The sequence below is a fragment of the Drosophila arizonae genome, chromosome X, assembly GCF_054131065.1.
Source record: "Drosophila arizonae isolate 15081-1271.41 chromosome X, UAZ_ARI_1.0, whole genome shotgun sequence".
In the NCBI taxonomy this organism is placed as follows: Eukaryota; Metazoa; Arthropoda; class Insecta; order Diptera; family Drosophilidae; genus Drosophila; species Drosophila arizonae.
In genome coordinates, this window is record NC_142927.1 from 22,218,515 (window position 1) to 22,237,429 (window position 18,915).

The 18,915-nt window shown below is 41.8% G+C and overlaps 1 protein-coding gene across 5 annotated transcripts in view; it reads left to right on the plus strand.

Moving 5' to 3' along the window:
- Positions 1–18,915, plus strand: part of LOC108618495 (uncharacterized) — a 49,361-nt gene that overhangs the window by 16,971 nt on the left and 13,475 nt on the right. Inside the window, exons 1-2 of one of the 5 annotated variants that reach the window (XM_089475727.1) lie at positions 7,582–15,511; positions 15,598–17,902. The exons of 2 other annotated variants lie outside the window; for them this stretch is intronic. The gene's annotated coding sequence lies outside the window, so the exon portion shown is untranslated. Of the gene's footprint in view, positions 1–7,581; positions 17,903–18,915 lie in introns of those variants that run through there. 2 more of the 5 variants (XM_089475725.1, XM_089475726.1) reach the window with 2 other exon arrangements.

Genomic DNA, 18,915 nt, shown 5'->3' on the forward strand with positions numbered 1-18,915 from the left:
AAATGCCACTTGCAGGTCGAAGCTGCCTATCGATCGCAAGATGTGTCGTTTTTATCAGTTTGGTGATCGAATGGCGGGGAGTCGAACCCCGACATTGAATATACAATGCCCACTAATATTTTTTAGCCATGACCATCTCAACTGCACTATTTCATTTAGAAAAAAAAAACATTTTTTTAATAATTCAGCTCGAATGTCACCGCACGACAGGGAGTCGAACCCCGACATCACACATTATAAGTGCACTGCCCACTAAATATTTGCCGCCGGCTTTTCGATTTTTTTTTTTATTTTTTCATATCAGGCCGCGAAGAGAATCGAACCCACGCATCTCTTAGTATAGAGAATGCATACACATTTATCACAGCCTCTTTCATTTTTTATAACGACAGCACTCACAAATTCTCTTAATTATTTTAACATTTGAATTTACTTTATATAAGTGGAAAAAAATTCTTCACTTCATTGCGTCATATTACACTTGTTGTTATGCAGCTCTTCTTGTTTTTGTTTTTTTTTTATTCTTTTTTGCTGCAATTATTTACTTGCATGCAGCGCTAGCGCAAAAGAGGGCAGCGAAAAAGAAAAAAAAACGAATGACACTATCACATTTCATTACTTGATATTTTGTTTTTGTTTCGTGTTTTTGCGTTTTTTTCTTTTTTTCCATCACTCTTTTGCTGCAATTACGAAGAAAAAATTTTGATTTTATTTGATTTGTCTTGTATTTTAACTGCATAACAGTGGCACAATGAGAAATAAAAATTTTCCACTTTTTAATTTTCACTTTTTAATTTAATTTCATTCAGAGAATTGTGGCACTAATTACATTGTTTTATGACACATCACACAATCGAAGTGGTCCCTGCTCGGGCGCCAGTTAAGTAATGTGTTGTCGTTCTCATGAAGGACACTCACATTCCTGGGTTCGTTTGAGTTGCTCGCATGGGCGACAACCACGTATCTTGGAATACTTACTAAAGGATGCTGGTTGTGATGGACATGATCAAGTAAATGAGAACCCCAAGGGTTTTAATCAAACGTTATAAGTTTATTAATAAAGTATTCGTTAGTCTTTCTTGATTAGAGATAGAATGATCTTGATAACTCCGCGTGTCGTCTGGAACTGCCGTTTTTGTTGGCCAGTGGCCAGCTCCCCAGTTCTTCTTCCAGGCCTGGTGAGCTCGTCGCAGTCGCAGTCGCAGAGCCGCAGAAGCGGAGCAGCGGCGTATGCAACGTCAGCGTCCTATTCCAGCTGGCGTCATAGCGGAGCAACAACGGCATCAGCGGTTCTTAGCCGTTGAACTCTTGGCAGCATAAGCGGTTTCCAATAGGCACCGCTGAAGTTGCGCATTGGCTTCCGGTGTCGACTCGCCGCTTCAAGCGTCAGCGTAATCGCAACTGTGTTGCAATAGCTGGGTCGAAGTGGCGCAGCCGCTTAGATGTCAGCATAAATAGTTGTCAAGTGGGTAATTAAAGCGTAGGCGCGGTGGTATTAGGTTTGAGAGGTTGAGGGTAGGGGAAGAGAGGCAGTGCTGCGCACTGGATGGTGTTAACTTCTCCCCCCTTAAATATCTGCGTCCCGCAGATTAAACGTCTTTATGATCGGTTGCAGTGATGTCCTCCGTTTGAGTAGCATTGGATTCCACGTCTTTGTCGGTTTCTGGAGATGCTTGCTGATGAGTGACCTTCCTCCAAAATATGAAGATAGCAAATATCACTACAAAAATCGTAACGATTTCCGTAGTAGAAGATATTGTTAACCTTCTTCGCATTGTTTGGAGTAGATTCAAGTTCTTTGTGCTTAACCCGTGTATCAGCTCCAGGTTGAGGTGGTAGCCCAAACTTGTCAGATTCGTGACCACGGTGGGCATGGCTATCAGGCGCGTGTGCGAATGGCTTCTGAAAGTTTTGTTGCCCGCAGTTACCGTCTCGTTCGCGAACTGTATAAGGTATGTCCCATTGAGGCTGTAGCTCTGTCCCTCTGTGTATATAGTTCCATTGTAGTTTGTAAAGAACAGGGTTCCGTCTTCCAGTAGCTCCACCACGCGTCGACTGGATGTCACGTAATGGCACTCGGCGTTTCCTCCCTTCAATATTCTAGGGATACAGTCCGTTTCGCTCAACGGCGTCAGGTGCTCCTCCGCACAAACGCTGGTGTTGCCTATTGTAAGGCAGTCTTTGGTTATAGCGAACGTCTCGTCCGGGGCCACCAGCAACTTTCCGAAGTTAACGTCGATGTGCCTGTTAGCGCGGATCGTTGGCCGGATGACCAACATCTGGTACTCCTTAGCGGCCACCTTTGGCAGCGCCAATACATAAAGTAATGCGGTGCCATTTGTTACGATGATAGGCTTCGCGAACTCCGTGGCTTCCACGGCACTCTGATACGGCAAAGAGTCCATTTCCTTGAGTAGCGCTCGTATCTCAGCCTCGTCTAGTAAATTACTGTTTACTAGGCCCGCCTTCGCAAACTGGCAAGCTCTGCTCAGCTCACCCACTTGACTCTCCAGCAACATGGCCTTATGTAAAACAATCATGGCAGCCTGATCGTTGTTGTCAATTGTGTTGACCCTCTCAATCATTGTATTGAGCGCCTCCAGGGATTTCCGTGATGTCTCGAAGAGCTTGTCGTTGATTTTATATTGTTGATTGTTGTTTTCCACGAGACTATCCCGCACGTTGAGGATAGCGTTCCAGTCTGAAGCGTCCGGCGATCCTGCAATCCATTTCCACGCCGATCCAAGCCAGTCAATTGACCGGGTTTTCCTCACTCTCGATAGCTTCGAGAGCATCTGTTGTGCCTGCTCCATATGGTGGAACGCTAGGACTCGGATCTGTCCCGCGTTCAATTCCCGCGCTTCATTCCTTGTTGCTTCTATAGCAGCTTCTATCTCCTCTAAATTTACCATGTGGATCAAGTTGAAATACCCATCAACTCTCCACCCGCTGCCTTGTTTTAGCGTCACCAGTGGGCCGTCGTATTTAAACATTCGAATCGCTCGAGTTGAAGTTAGTAATGATAGTAATGAGATGCGAATGTTGAATATTGTGTTAGTAATACGAAGTTAGTAGTACAATAAAAGTTTTCGCTTAATGCTAACAATTTTGTTTAAATCTAAATGAAATTGACAATCAAACAATATAGCTTTTATTTGGAAAAAGGCAAGCATGCGTATATGAACCGTGTGGGTGTGAGTGTTTGATAAGGACACAGTGTCCTCCACTTGGCATAAGAACAGAAGAATACGTTACTTTTATAAGAGTCCTCACTTTTTCACGTGGGACTTGTGAAAAAATTTACCCGTTCGCGTCTTTATCGTAACCCTGTTATCTTGTTCGACTACCTCCTTGTTAAAACGATTTTTATCCTTGCTTTTTATCTGATTGTTTCTTACAAATATCTCTTGTCCAGGCTGGTACTGAACTGGTGTGGACCTATTCTTGTTCTTGTTGCTATTAGATATCTCTTGCTTATGTTGTAGCGAACCCCGGATATCCTCATACTCCCTATGCTTTATTTCTACAAGTTTCTGTAGGTCCATAGTAGCGGCTCGATTGAAAAAAACGTCAGTAGGTTTCCTCTGAGTGACAGAGTGAATTGAGTTATTATATCTATCGACCGAAATATCAGCAAGTTCACTGATCGTACAGGTTGGGTATTCTTGCTTAAGGCAACAATAGATCTCCAGGAATGTGGAATGAAATCTTTCTACTTGACCGTTAACCTCACTTTTTTGTGAAGGTGCGTAGTAGACTTGGATGCCCAAGATTTTGAGGAAATTCAGGACTGTAGGGCATAGCAGACCCCGCTCATTGTCGGACACCATCATCTTTGGTACCGAGAAGTAATGTAGGACCTTAACCAGTTCTTCACGCAAATGTAGCGCCGATTTCGACTCTAGAGGGAAAAGCTTAGCAAACTTGGAAAACTTATCCAAGCAACTAAGATATTTCTTCCCTTCTAACATGAAGATGTCTACGTGCAATATTTCGCATGGACGAGTCGGTATAGGCGTAGGCTGCAGGAATGGCTTGCTTGGGTGTCGGTCATACTTTTGATACTTGCAAATCTGGCAAGTGGCCGTGAAGGCTCTAATACGACTAGCCATTTTCATAAAGTGACAGCTGTCTAATAATTGCAGTCTGACCTCTCTCGCATTCCTATGAGCTCGGGAATGCTCCCGCTCTATAGCCAGCATAATTTCATTTTCGTCAACGATGTCTTTGACGAGCCTTTGCGCTATTCTAATTTTAAAAAGGGAAAATGTCTCTTGGTAACATTCTTGAAAAGACTGTAAATGATCGTCAGGAATCTTTACTCCATTAATGACTGTCGGACGTAGACGCTCTTTCAGTATCTCTCTCAAAGATCGTCTCGCGTCATCATTCAGAGGAATAATATGTCTAGTATAGCCGGGAAATGGCGTTTCAAGAGAATAAGTACTCGCATCGGAGTCGAAGATTATTTGATTTCTAAAGACGTTAATAGGAGCTTCTACACGAGGTACGAGGTCTGTCGCGTCCTGGAGTGCGCTATGCACTGTAGCTATGGAATCTGTATCTAGTGCGTTTAGCTGAAGTGGGAGGCGAGAAAGTGCGTCCGCCACTACGTTAGACTTCCCGGGTTTATAAAGTAACTCGCAATTGTACTCCTCGATTCTTGCCTTCCACCTTTTCAATTTAGCATTATAGTTCCTACTCCCGAGAGAGTATGTAAGGGGCTGATGATCTGTGAATATTTTAATAGAACCGGCTCCATAGAGGTACGAACGTAGGTTATCTAAAGCCCATATAATTGCCAGCATCTCTTTCTCGTTGGCGGCGTAGTTTTCTTCGGTTTTATTTAGTGACCTAGAAATGTACGCTATTGGCCTGTCTTTCCCATCTTTGACTTGAGACAAGACTGCACCCAATGCATACCTGGACGCGTCAGTAGTCAGATGGAACGGTTTATGAAAATCAGGGAAAGCTAAAACCTCTGAAGATGAGAGTAGAATTTTTAACTCTTCAAAGGCCTTCAAACATGACTCGTCAAGTTCGATGGGAACCCTCTTTGATTGTGAGGCTTTGACTCCTGCGCCTTCGCCTCTTGTCAGGTTGGTTAGGGGCTTTGCGATCTTTGCGTAATCTTGAATAAACTTCCTATAGTAGGAAGTCATACCAAGGAAACTCTTTAGTTCTTTGACGTTAGACGGCGGCGCCAATTTCTGAATAGCTTCAACTTTCTTGGCATCCGGTCTTATACCGTCGGAGGTGACAATGTAACCTAAGAACTCCACTTGAGTAGACAAGAAATGTGTCTTCTCGAGGTTAACTTTCAATTCCACTTCGCGAAGTGTTTTGAAAATCTGTCGCAAGTGTTCCCAGTGACTTTCATAGCTATCGCTGAAGACGATTATATCGTCTACATAAACGTAGCATATTTTACCAATAAATGGCCTGAGCACATCGTCGATCATGCGCTGAAATATGGCGGGGGCATTCCGCAGGCCGAAAGGCAATCGAGTAAACTCATATTTGCCATTTAGAGTCGAGAATGCCGTCTTCTGCATATCGGTTTCTTTCATTAGCACCTGATGAAATCCTGAAGTCAGGTCAAGTGTCGCGAAATACTTTGCCGTGCCAAGACTGGCTAAAGTTGACGTAGATGGTCGGATTATTCCTTCCTTCTCCAACTCTTTAATTTGCTTCTCTACTTCCTCCCTCATATGTGCTGGGTATGGGTAAATCTTGGAATAAATAGGCTCCTGAGTCGTGGTACGTATTTCCGCTCTGACTGCTGTCTGGACCGTGCGTCCTGGAGTGAGAGGCCGAAATACATCCGCGAATTCTTCTAGTAGAAGATCGAGTGCCTTTCGTATTTCGTCTGAGTGTATGCCATCTAATAAGACATTCACGGATCGCGATCTCTTGGCAAACAGCGGAATCTTCACCCCCGGATCTATCGTGAGAAGATCCTGCTTCCTATCTATGACTGCGTTTAACTCTCTAAGGCTGTCGTCGCCTATAATCCCGTCAAACGACTGCAAACCCGGAAGTACATAAAAAGTAAGGGGAGTACTATTACCTATTGAACTGAAAAAGGAACCTGTCAGGTGTTGCCTAACGGTGATACTGCCACCCGCGGAGTGCACCAGAAATGGTTTTGACAAGTCGGTGCAACCGGTGGCTACTCTGGGGCAAATAAAGTTCTTGTTGGCTCCAGTGTCTATTAGAAACTGCAGCTTAGCCCCGTCACACGTACCATACTCTATATATGGTACGCTAGAGAGGCGTTCGTCATAAAATTCGAAGGTTTGTAAATCCTTCACACATTCCGGAATCTTATTACATTCCGCTAGGTCAAAGATGTTGCGAGGACGAGCTAAAGGCCGCGGCTCCTCCACCGTGGGGTTGCGGGATTCGCGTTCCCTGGCAAGGTCACCCTCCAAGGAGTTGATTTTAGCCAAAGCTTCATTCAATTCCTCCCTCTGCGCGGCGTTCTGATTCGTGAGCAACGATAAAGCTGCTTCGAATCTACCTAGAGACTCCCTCATTTCGGACAATTCCCTTTCGGACACGGACATTATTACTTTTTTCGAATGAAGATCAAGACAACAAGGATACAACAATATGATGCGAAAATACTAATTTGCTTTATCTGTTTTCTTTTTTTTATTTTTTTATCTTGTTCTTTTTTTTGTTTTTAGCCAAGAGGAGACAGTGCGTCACTTACCCAGTGTTGTTGTGGTCTTAATTCTTAAATGTGCGTGTGTCTGCTTGTGTATATATTCTCAGATCTGTTGAAGATATAAAGTTCGATTAGTGAAATACCAAAATAAGGTTGCAATTGAAAAGAAGAAAAAAAAAAACAGAAATTTTTTTTTTTTTTTTTTATTATTATTTTCTTTAACTTTATTTATTTACTTTTTCGTAGTATTTTTATTTTTTTTACTTATAGGGTATTTTTTAGTGTCATACACTTTTAGACAAAAACTTTATTCGTGCACAAGTGTGGGTTGCACTGTGCGCGCGTCAAAGTGGGGTGAGTTTGCACTTAACGGGAGGCCCTTATTATCCTTTTTAGCCTGTTACAGCCTACTGGGGTAAGGACGATTCCACGAACCGTTGGGCAGCCAAACGCAATGTCTCTTTTTAATTTCATTTTTCTTATTGCAAGGCCTTTCCAACGGCACACAGCACATCACCACACACTTTTATTCACATGAAACACAATTGCACTCACAGCACTTTGTTTTTGTTGCTTTGTTTCCCTTATGTTTTTTTATTAAAATGCCACTTGCAGTTCGCAGCTGCCACAGTGGTTATCTCTTATTACTACAAATGCCACTTGCAGGTCGAAGCTGCCTATCGATCGCAAGATGTGTCGTTTTTATCAGTTTGGTGATCGAATGGCGGGGAGTCGAACCCCGACATTGAATATACAATGCCCACTAATATTTTTTAGCCATGACCATCTCAACTGCACTATTTCATTTAGAAAAAAAAAACATTTTTTTAATAATTCAGCTCGAATGTCACCGCACGACAGGGAGTCGAACCCCGACATCACACATTATAAGTGCACTGCCCACTAAATATTTGCCGCCGGCTTTTCGATTTTTTTTTTTATTTTTTCATATCAGGCCGCGAAGAGAATCGAACCCACGCATCTCTTAGTATAGAGAATGCATACACATTTATCACAGCCTCTTTCATTTTTTATAACGACAGCACTCACAAATTCTCTTAATTATTTTAACATTTGAATTTACTTTATATAAGTGGAAAAAAATTCTTCACTTCATTGCGTCATATTACACTTGTTGTTATGCAGCTCTTCTTGTTTTTGTTTTTTTTTTATTCTTTTTTGCTGCAATTATTTACTTGCATGCAGCGCTAGCGCAAAAGAGGGCAGCGAAAAAGAAAAAAAAACGAATGACACTATCACATTTCATTACTTGATATTTTGTTTTTGTTTCGTGTTTTTGCGTTTTTTTCTTTTTTTCCATCACTCTTTTGCTGCAATTACGAAGAAAAAATTTTGATTTTATTTGATTTGTCTTGTATTTTAACTGCATAACAGTGGCACAATGAGAAATAAAAATTTTCCACTTTTTAATTTTCACTTTTTAATTTAATTTCATTCAGAGAATTGTGGCACTAATTACATTGTTTTATGACACATCACACAATCGAAGTGGTCCCTGCTCGGGCGCCAGTTAAGTAATGTGTTGTCGTTCTCATGAAGGACACTCACATTCCTGGGTTCGTTTGAGTTGCTCGCATGGGCGACAACCACGTATCTTGGAATACTTACTAAAGGATGCTGGTTGTGATGGACATGATCAAGTAAATGAGAACCCCAAGGGTTTTAATCAAACGTTATAAGTTTATTAATAAAGTATTCGTTAGTCTTTCTTGATTAGAGATAGAATGATCTTGATAACTCCGCGTGTCGTCTGGAACTGCCGTTTTTGTTGGCCAGTGGCCAGCTCCCCAGTTCTTCTTCCAGGCCTGGTGAGCTCGTCGCAGTCGCAGTCGCAGAGCCGCAGAAGCGGAGCAGCGGCGTATGCAACGTCAGCGTCCTATTCCAGCTGGCGTCATAGCGGAGCAACAACGGCATCAGCGGTTCTTAGCCGTTGAACTCTTGGCAGCATAAGCGGTTTCCAATAGGCACCGCTGAAGTTGCGCATTGGCTTCCGGTGTCGACTCGCCGCTTCAAGCGTCAGCGTAATCGCAACTGTGTTGCGATTGTCAAGTGGGTAATTAAAGCGTAGGCGCGGTGGTATTAGGTTTGAGAGGTTGAGGGTAGGGGAAGAGAGGCAGTGCTGCGCACTGGATGGTGTTAACTTTAATATAATTAACTCTAATTTAATACTAAGTTGCGTGCTCTTTGTAGCACTGTCGGTCCCAGGGCCCAGCTTTACGCGCTGGGCGTGGCCGGTGCTGGTCTTCGCACAGGCTTCTATACTTATAGATGCTATTGTTGTTGTTAATGATGTGCTGTGTCTCCTGTGTCACATGCTGATGTGGTGCGGATGTATTATGGTAGTAGTGCCGGTGCCACCACTGCTGCTGCCACCACAATTGTCGCAGATCAACCACGATGTGGAGCCCAACTTTGTGCCCATCAAATTGCCCTCTTCTGAATGTGAACTTGCTTGAGGATTGTTGAAATGAAGTAATGTGGAGTTCGATAGAATATTGGGTACAGAAGTCTTTAAGGATTCTTCCCGAAAACTCTGACCAGTTCAGTTTCTTGGTATTTTAGTTTTTGCGGATGGCGGTCATATTTTAGGGTTTGGCAGATGTCACAACTGTTAATGATTTTTGTTGTTATTGCTCTTAGTTGTGGTGAGTAAAATTTTCTTTTTAGGTGGGCTACCGTTTCATCGATTCCTCTGTGATTACTATTCTTATGGTATTCTTTGATTTCAGTTTCTAGTCTACTAGCTTCTGTTATGTCTTCTAGTATGATTGTACATCTTATTATTTGATATAATTTAGTAGGTAGGAAATATTCTGATGAGGCCTCTTCGATAACTTTAAAGATATCGTCTGATACTAAAATCGCATAAGTTTTGTGTGGCTTGAGAATTTTTGCAAGCGCTTCAGCTACTTTCTCTTTTACGAAAATGGTTTCTGAAATAATTCTTCTAAATTTGTTCTTAAAAGGGGCCGTTGAAACTAATTGTGATTTTTTGTCCTTCTGAAAAACTATCTGTATATTATACTCGTTACTTGGTTTGTCAGTTTTTTGTATATGTTCTGCTCGTATATTAAGTACTTCATTTGTATTTATTTCTGTCGTAATGCTACTACGTTTTCTGAACCTTTTTTATATTCTTTTTCGTAATCGTATTCTAATAACTGTAATTTCCACCTAACTAATTTGGAGTTCGGTTCTTTAAAGTTCATCAGCCATGTTAATGGTCTGTGATCTGTAACTATTTTGAATTTTTGGCCATATAAGTATGGTCGAAAGTGTTTCGCTGCCCATATAATTGCTAACATTTCTTTTTTTACTGTGGAATAGTTTAGTTCAGTATCCGTTAAGGTTCTATTAGCAAAAGAGATTGGTTTTTCAGTATTGTTGAAGCCTTGTGATAGCACGGCACCAATTGCTACATTACTCTCGTCAGTAGTGAGGGTGAATGGTTTGTTAAAGTCTGTATATTGTAGTATTGGGTCATTGCAGAGGAGTGTTTTGCATATTTCTAAAGCATTGATAAATTCGTTACTGAGTTTTACAGAAGATTTTCCTTTTAATTGTGGGGTTAATGGTTTCGTAAAATTGGCAAAATCTTTAATAAACTTACGATAATAGCCCAACAAGCCTAGAAAAAATTTTATTTGTTTCCTAGTTTTTGGGATTGGGAAAGCTTTTATCGCTTCAATCTTTTTGGGGTTTGGTTTAATCCCTTTTTCTGTTATTATGTGACCTAAGTATTCTATCTCTTTTCTTAGGAAATCGGACTTATTAGGCTGCAGTTTTAAGTTTGCGTCGTTTAATCTGATAAAGACTGTATGTAAGTGCAGCATGTGTTCTTGGAGTGAGGATGAAAATATGATTATATCATCTAGATATATTAAGCAACATTTTTTATTTAAATCGGTTAGGATATTATCCTTTATCGTTGGAAAGTGGCGGGCACATTAGTTAGGCCGAAAGGCATTCTAAGAAATTCGTAATGTCCATCTGTTGTGGGGAAAGCTGTCTTGTCCATGTCTTTTGGATGCATCTCGATTTGATGGTATCCGCTGGCTAGATCTAAGGCTGTGAAGTATTTTGCCATGCCTATTCTATCTAAGATGTTAATGTTGGGCATCGGGTATTTATCTTTGATAGTTTTCTCATTTAGCTTTCGCTAATCGATAACCAATCTCCATTTTTCGAGGTTAGACTTATCTTTCTTTTTAGCTACGAGAAATGTCGGAGAGCTCCAAGGTGAATAACTATGTCGGATTATATTTTGATCGAGAAGTTGTTGAATTTGGGCATTTAATTCTTTTTTTTTTCTTTCGGACTATAACGGAATGGATTTGAGTGAATTGGAATCTGATCAGTTGTCCTGATTTTGTGCTTAACTAAGCTTGTAAAGGTTAGGGATTTGCCTTCAGTATGAAAAAGGTTTGGAAATTGTAAGCAAAGTTTTTTGAGCTCTTGAAGTTCTTCGTTATTTAGGTGGTCTGTTTGGATATTGGGTTGGAAGTCTCTATTTTTGGTCTCAACTATTGTATGTACTTCGAGGAAGTTTAATTGTTCGTACTTGGATGTTTTCAGATGAGATTCTAGACAGAACTTTTGCTCTTGATTAGAAATGTTATTTATTTCCATCAGGCTGATATTATTCTTTGCGGAATAAAGCCCGCCTGATATGAATAGGTCTTTTGATATTGAAGTAGGTTCGAAGTAGAAACTGCCCTCTTTCAGATCTACATGGATTGGTATTATCTTTTTGGATTCTTGCTCTATAGTGGGTGAATATTGACAACCGCTTCAAGTTGTTGAAGAATGTCAATTCCAATGAGACCATCGAAATAGTCGTGAAAAGCAAACAATAGCAGTGAGTATGGAGTAGGATCGGAAAATTCAATGAAAATTCTTGGTGTGTAATGTGTGTGTTTTTAATGCTGTCTTAATATACACAGGCTTTTGCAGTCGTATTGTATTTGTGTGTTTAATTAATTTTGGGTTGATAAAGGAGGAGGTTGCTCCCATATCGATAAGAAACTTTAGGGGTTGGTGGGGTATAAATGCTAGTTCGATATATGGGAGTGGTGATCCTAAGTTTCTGTTTATTAAGTATCCTGATTGCTGTTGAAGGCTTTTGCCTGAAAATTTGGCTGCTCAATATAATTATGTAATTGAGATTCTGTTCGCACGTTGTGCAAAAGGCCTTTTCTTTCTGGTTCGTGAGGGTATTTATCTTTGTTGGCGTTCTTAATATCCCTTTTGGCATTATAGCCCGGTAATTACGATTTTTCTTTTTGTATTCATTTCCGTCGTTTGTCAGATTGTTTGTTTCGATTGTTGTAGTCTTGGTAACTTTGTCTAGAAGTACTGGGATTAGAGTCTTCGATTCTGCGGTTCTGTATTTGTCTTTTCTGTGTATTTTGGGTAAAATAGATTTCACGTTCCTTCCAAGCCCACTCTAAAGCTTCTCGAAGATTTGTAGGTTTCATAGCCCTGACTGCTGTGACTAAAGGACCTTTAATACCTGTTGAATGTTGAATCTTATTGATGTTGAATCTTATTGAACACAAGTTGAGAGTTTGTTGGTATGAATTGTTGTTGGATATTAAATAGTCGATTTCATTTGTTATTTTATAAAACATTTATTTTCAGTGGCACGTCTGTGCCTTTTTAGACTTCTTTTAATAAATCATTTACAGAATATATATTATATTCTTATAGCTAGAGCCGCATAGCTGTGCTGCCGGTTACGCCAGCAGCGGAGCGACTTCGTACATATACATATATGCTTAGGTATAAGTGTTTATGTATTAGCTTAAGGGTCTAGCGAGAGTCGCAGACGGAGAGGGGGTAATGTGTCCACTTGTTTACGAAACAGTCGCGCATGTAAAATATGCCGACTCAGCGGAGTTAGTACTCTGTTAAGGCACATGCACTTGAGAGTGATCATATTACCTCTTATGTTGTGACTGCGAGTTATGTATGAATATTGCTGTTTAATTGTAACAATGTATTTGTGACATTCTTTGCATATGTAAATATATATGTTACTGAGTACAGTGAACATTTGATAAAGTGGACATACTACAGTAGAGTGTTTGAATTGGGAGCGGATTTTGTAATAGGTTATGTAATTCATACAATGCGTAATACAGTAAGAGTGCCTCCTTGATTTCGTCCCAGTTGAGGCTAGCCCCTTCTATAATTGCTTCGTTGGCCTTTCCCTCAATTTTATTCCTAATGGCTCTAAGGAGTATTTGACCATAAGGTGTTTGATCGGTACCTCTAATGAGCAGAAGGATTTCTTCAACGTTGGTTATAAATTCGCTAAGTGTTTTGGGGTTTCCATCATAAGATGGCAGAAAACGGATAGCATCTGGAATTTTTAGAGTATTCATTATATCGGCTTGACTAGCCATCATTTGGTTAGGTGGGGGAGAGCTAGAGGTAGAAGTCATAGGTGTAATGTTTTCAGTCCTAGCAACTGTCCGAGTTTCTCTAATGTCCGTCAGACTAGTACTAATCTTTGCCCTGCTTCTAGTATTTGGAATCAGTTTTTTAAAACGTGTTCGAACTCCGATTGTATTGCATTATATTGGTTTGGTTCGTATATGTTAGTATATGTGAGGTATTTGCATGTCTGTGCAACGAGTCGTATGTCGTCCAATATTGGTTCGACCGAAAAGTTTGGAGTGCACAAGTTTATTCGAGCATCACAACACGTTCATTATGTTCGCTGTATCGAACCGCGTTTCACTTTGTATGTATATGTATATATATTGCTTTTTTGATGTAGGCATTTTCATGTATGTATATATATAGAACTTTTGCATTATTCACTCATATTGTTTCTCTTTTCTTCCTCTTTTTTTATTTTTATTTTTCTTCTTTTTTAACCATTTTATTTATTTACGTTCCATTTTAACATGTAATATTTTTATACCCTGAACCCATTTTCAATGGGAAATCAGGGTATAATGGTTTTGTTGAAATGTATGTAACAGGGAGAAGGAGGCGTGGCAGACCCCACAAAGTATATATATTCTTGATCAGGGTGACGAGCTGAGTTGATTTGGCCCTGTCCGTCTGTCTGTCCGTCTGTCCGTATGTATGAACGCGTCGATTTCAGAAGATATAAGAGCTAGAGACTTCAAATTTTTTTTAAAATGTCCGTAATTACAGCGCGCATATCAAGTTTATCATTAAAATTCGATAACTCATCCCGATCTTTTTTTATCGATAAAAAACCTTATCGAAAACCAGTTATAAAATTATATCTTCTACACCTTTATTGCTAGAGTCTCCAAATTTTTAATGTATGCTTATATGCAATTTATACAATTTCGGTTTTTGTTAAAATTTACCCCCCACCCTTAAATTCACCCCCTCACCCTCACTTTTGTAAAAAGCGTATTTCAAATACTAGAGACTTGTGCTTTGGCAATTATATGCATATCCATGTTATAATCATAATCTGAAAGTTTCATGAAGATCGTACGTCCATAAAAAAAGTTATTAAACAATTAAGTTCTCATAGTAAGCGCACACTGCAGCCCATGCGTGTTTATGCGTGGGTGCTTGTGTGTGTATGTGTTTGTGTATGTGTGTGTGTATGTGTTTGTGTATGTGTGTGTGTATGCGTTTGTGTATGTATGCGTGTGTGTGTGTGTGTGTATGTGTGTCTGTATGCGTGTGTGTATATGTATGCCTGTGTGTGTGTGTGTGCGTGTTTCTTGTGTAAGCTGAAAGACGCGAATAATTATTGAAATATCTATTGCTCCAAGGGTTCAGGGGATCTCGTAGTCGAGCAGTCTCGACTAGAGCTTTCTTACTTGTTATTTTTACTTTTTTCTTTTTTTTTTTTTTAACGATCAGAACTAGGATAAGTTAATAGGAAAAAAATGATGAGTAAATAAAAAAATAAAATAAATAAAACAAGGAAAAGAAGGGAAGAAAAGTAAAATAAAGCGAAATAGATTAAGAGGAGACAAAGGAAGGTAGAATAACACTAGAGTAAGCGAATAAAGAGTAGGCTAAGAAGGCAAAAGGAAGTGAAATAAAATAGGCTAAGACGATAAAAGGAAATAAAATTGTATAAGATAAGACAAGAAGAGAAAAGGGAAAAAAAAGAAAGGAGAGAAAATAAAAGAAAAATAAAGTAAATGCAAAAGGAAAAGGAATAAAATAATTGTTAAAAAAAAGGGACGAACGAACGAAAATAGAGAAACGAATAAAGTTAGAATGAGCAAAAGAATAGAGTAAGCTGTAATAGAATAAGTCTAAATTAAGCGGATGGGAATAAAGAGATCACCGGGACACTCAAAATGGAGGACACCGAATATCATATCCTAGGATTGAACGTCGGCTGGATCTACCAGCGGTGCAAGGAGGAGCTAATCACAATAGCTCGAGAGTTTGGGCTGGACGGCGAGGGACGAGTAGAGGATCTGAGAAAGAGACTCTCTGCGTTCACACAAAGTAACATCTATTCGGCGGAGGCCAAGGCGAGATTGGCCGAGATTGAGAAGCGTTACTCGAAGGGGTCCGAATTCGTTCTGGGGGGACCCGCGCCAAGCATAGGCAGCCGCGCCTATCAGAAATCGGAGCCAGACCTGCGTAAGCCTCTGGAACTGAGACTGTCAACGACTCCAAAGGCTGGTCGGCTGGCCGCCAGAGAGACGCCCGCCTTGTGAGGTCGCCGAGCAAGTGAGAAAATGTGGTATGAGATTCGACGGCCGAACAGACCCGTTAGGATTCGTGGAGATCGTGGAGGAGCGAGCGATTACCTACGGCATCGAGCTGGATCGGATGCCACGAGCGATGAGCGAGGTATTCGTGGATAAAGCGGCGAAATGGTTCTGGTCGTCGTGGACTGATTTCAGAAAAGAATTTATGAATTTTTTCCTGCCCCGCAGTACTTTGAACGTCTGGAAGACCAAATAAGGGCGCGTCACCAGCGAGAGGGGGAAAGTTTCAAGGACTACCTGATAGAGCTCAGGCTGTTGATGCGCCAGGCGAAGTAAAGCACGGCGCAGGAGCTGTACCGAGCGTACGAAAACGTAGCCCCGGACTATCAACTGTACGTAAGGCGTCACGACTTCGCCACACTGACGCAGCTTACACAGATGGCGGCGGAGTACGAGAATGTTCAAAGACAAAAGAGAGGACATGGAAGGGAGGCGGCTTTAGGGGGAGCGAAGGCCGTCCCGTCGAGAGTCGACCTAACAACCCCTTCCGCGCTCAGAGGGCAGGTGACGGAACGCGCGGCAACTCCAGTGGCAGCGACTGGAGAGGCTGTCCACCAGATGATGACTCAGGAGGCAGACGCAGGAGTAGGATCCCGACGAGCGTGTTATCGGTGTGGCGAGCAGGCCATACTGCACGGGAATGCCAGGGACCAACACCGTCATGCCAACGATGCGGAAGGAAGGGGTAGTCCAGCGGCGCGGGACGCACGAGCAGCGGAAGAGGAGGAGGAAGAAAAATGCAGAGTCTTCCCCGAACGACGCCGGTTGGCCGGAGCACCTGGAGGAGGAGTTTAAGGAGTTCCTAGAAGCGGAGACGGCGCTTTTTGAGGGACTGGCAGGAGTGTCCAGTTTATCATAAGGATGCGGGATGAAAAGCCTCTCAAGCGAAGGTGTTATCCCAAGAATCCAGCTATGAGGAGAATGATTGACGAGTTGATTCGAGTTGGGGCTATCGAGCCATCGCGGAGTCCGCACAGAGCGCTCATCGTCTTAGTAAAGAAGAGGACCGGAGATTGGCGCATGTGCGTGGAGTACCGGCAGCTCAATGCACATTCGATCCCCGAGGCCTACCCCGTTCCGCGGATTAATCACAATCCGCGGATTCATGCCCACCACGGATCTAGACAGCAAACACTGGCGGATCCCAATGGCGGCGGACAACAGGGAGTGCACAACGTCCACAGTGCCAAGAGGAAGGCGATCACAGCGGCCGGTGACGCCGTTCGGGCTACTTTCTGTAGGCGCAGCATTCCAGAGCGCGTTGGATGACATTGTGTTGATTGGTGCCACGGAAGAGCAACATGTAGCAGATCTGAGCGAGGTCTTCCGCAGGCTGAGAGAAGTCAGCCTCAAGCTGAGTCGGAAGAAGCGGAGTTTCTTCAGGGAGTCGCGGCAATGCTCAGGGATGCCGTCGTGGTATACGCGGTTCGTGCCGGACATCGAATCACTACAGCCACAGAGGTATCGACATCTTTACCGCCGAGGGATATTGGATGTGGTGGCGACACAATCTCCCGGCAACCACTAGAGCATCGCGCTACGTCGAGCCCGCCCACCGGAGACGACGGATGAGTTTCGCCGAATTGCGACCCGAGAGGCGGAGGCGGAGGCTAGAGGCTTCCCGCGGGGGCGTAGCGGACCCCAGGAGGGAGCTAGACGCTGTCCTCGAAAGTTGGCCGACGGATAGGTCGTCTTGGTCGGGCGACGAGGATGTGACGGAGCGAGACATGCTCCCCCTCATCCCGTGGATGTGGACAGTACGCCCGACAGGTACAATGCTGACGAAGGAGGTGGTCGATCTGCTAAGGAGGGAGGTTGACGCCTGTAGCCGGCGGCATCGCCGCACACGATTCAAGGTATCGTCTGCTGATGCCACCTACAACATCACGGTGGCGGCCACAGGAGCCGGAATAGGGGTTGGTAGCGTTAAGTTAGAATAGAAGTTACTTAGTAAAGTTAGAATAAGCATTACCATTAAGTTATAGATAGCAACGTTAAAAGCTGGTAAAATTAAGATTGTTTAGGCACAAGTTGAATTCAAATTAAATTAAATTATCGGCGATCGGCGGCGCAACCCTGCGTGGAGAGTTCGCGGTGGAGAGTTGCGCTGCCGACGCCGAGCGCTTTGAGCGTGGGTCAGAGGCGATAGTCTGGGTAGTTAAGTAATGACCGCCGAGAAGAGCGGGAGTGTTCTAAAGTTTAGTTTAAGTGCAAATTAATAAGTGGCCGCCGAGAGGAGCGGATATGAACGTTAGCTTAAGTTGAAAATTTAAGAGGATTGTTACAGAGTGAAGTGAGAAAAGATTTGAATTGAAAACGTAAGCGAAGAGCGCAGCACAATAAAGATTAATAAACACAAAATCAAGGCCGGCGGCGTATTTGTGGGAGCAAGGAGGGGCAGCTAGCGAGAGAAAGACGAGAGGATCCCCGACGAGAGGAAGCAAAGGTCCAGCGGTTCCCCGGAAAGGTGCACGTGAGTGATGGCTGGGGCCATTTTCCTCTTCCTCTATCCCCTGCCACATTAATAGAATCCATATCACCCCCCCCCCCCCCTCCCTGGTGACTAAACTTGCTAAACTTGCATTGTACAGATTCAGCGCTTAAAATAAATATACAAAAAAAAAAAAAAAAAAAAAAATCAACTATGAAATCCATTGGATTTATTTGATAAGCTGAAATACGCTTACTCTAATAATTAAATTTAGCTAACCGTTTTTATTAACAATTGTTCCGTTGAATAGTATTTTATGCATATGCGGTTATAATCTTTAATTTGTTCAAGCGATAAATGAATATACAATTTTAGCCGAGACACACACCAAAAAGCTCTTCGAATGATATTAGCCGCTGCCTAAATGTATGCAATATATTTTGCACGGCCACACAATCAATGAATTAACCGGGAAATAAAAGTGGGATAAATCAGTGAATTAAATAATGATAAACAAAACTCGTAAATATTGAGTATGATATAAATTATGTAGGGAATTTTTGCAAAATATTCAAATTGCCAAATTAATATATTTTAAATACGCTTAGCATACGACAGAAGCCTTGCTGTTACTTAATAGCACAGATTACTGTATCAACTTATATGCATTTATAGTTAGGAACAGTGCCACTTAAGCTGCTATGAGAACCTATTTTAAGGTAACTGATATGCATGCACCGGAAGACGTATGACACATGATACTAACTGAGGAAATAAAAGCTCTGCATCTTTTGATAAACATATTTACACTGTTAAGTGATAATGTTTATAATGCATATAAATATGATGTGTATATAATTTATATATAAAATTGTGGTGTTTCAATTAGACTTATATATTTGTTTTGTATATATAATTTTAATTTGTGAATATTAGCAATAAATTTTGATATGCGTATTCAGCTATCAAATAAATTCCTGAAATTGTTATACAATTTTTTGTATGGAAATATTTGTAATCTGTAAGAGGCAGTGAAGATAGTGACGAGCTTGTGG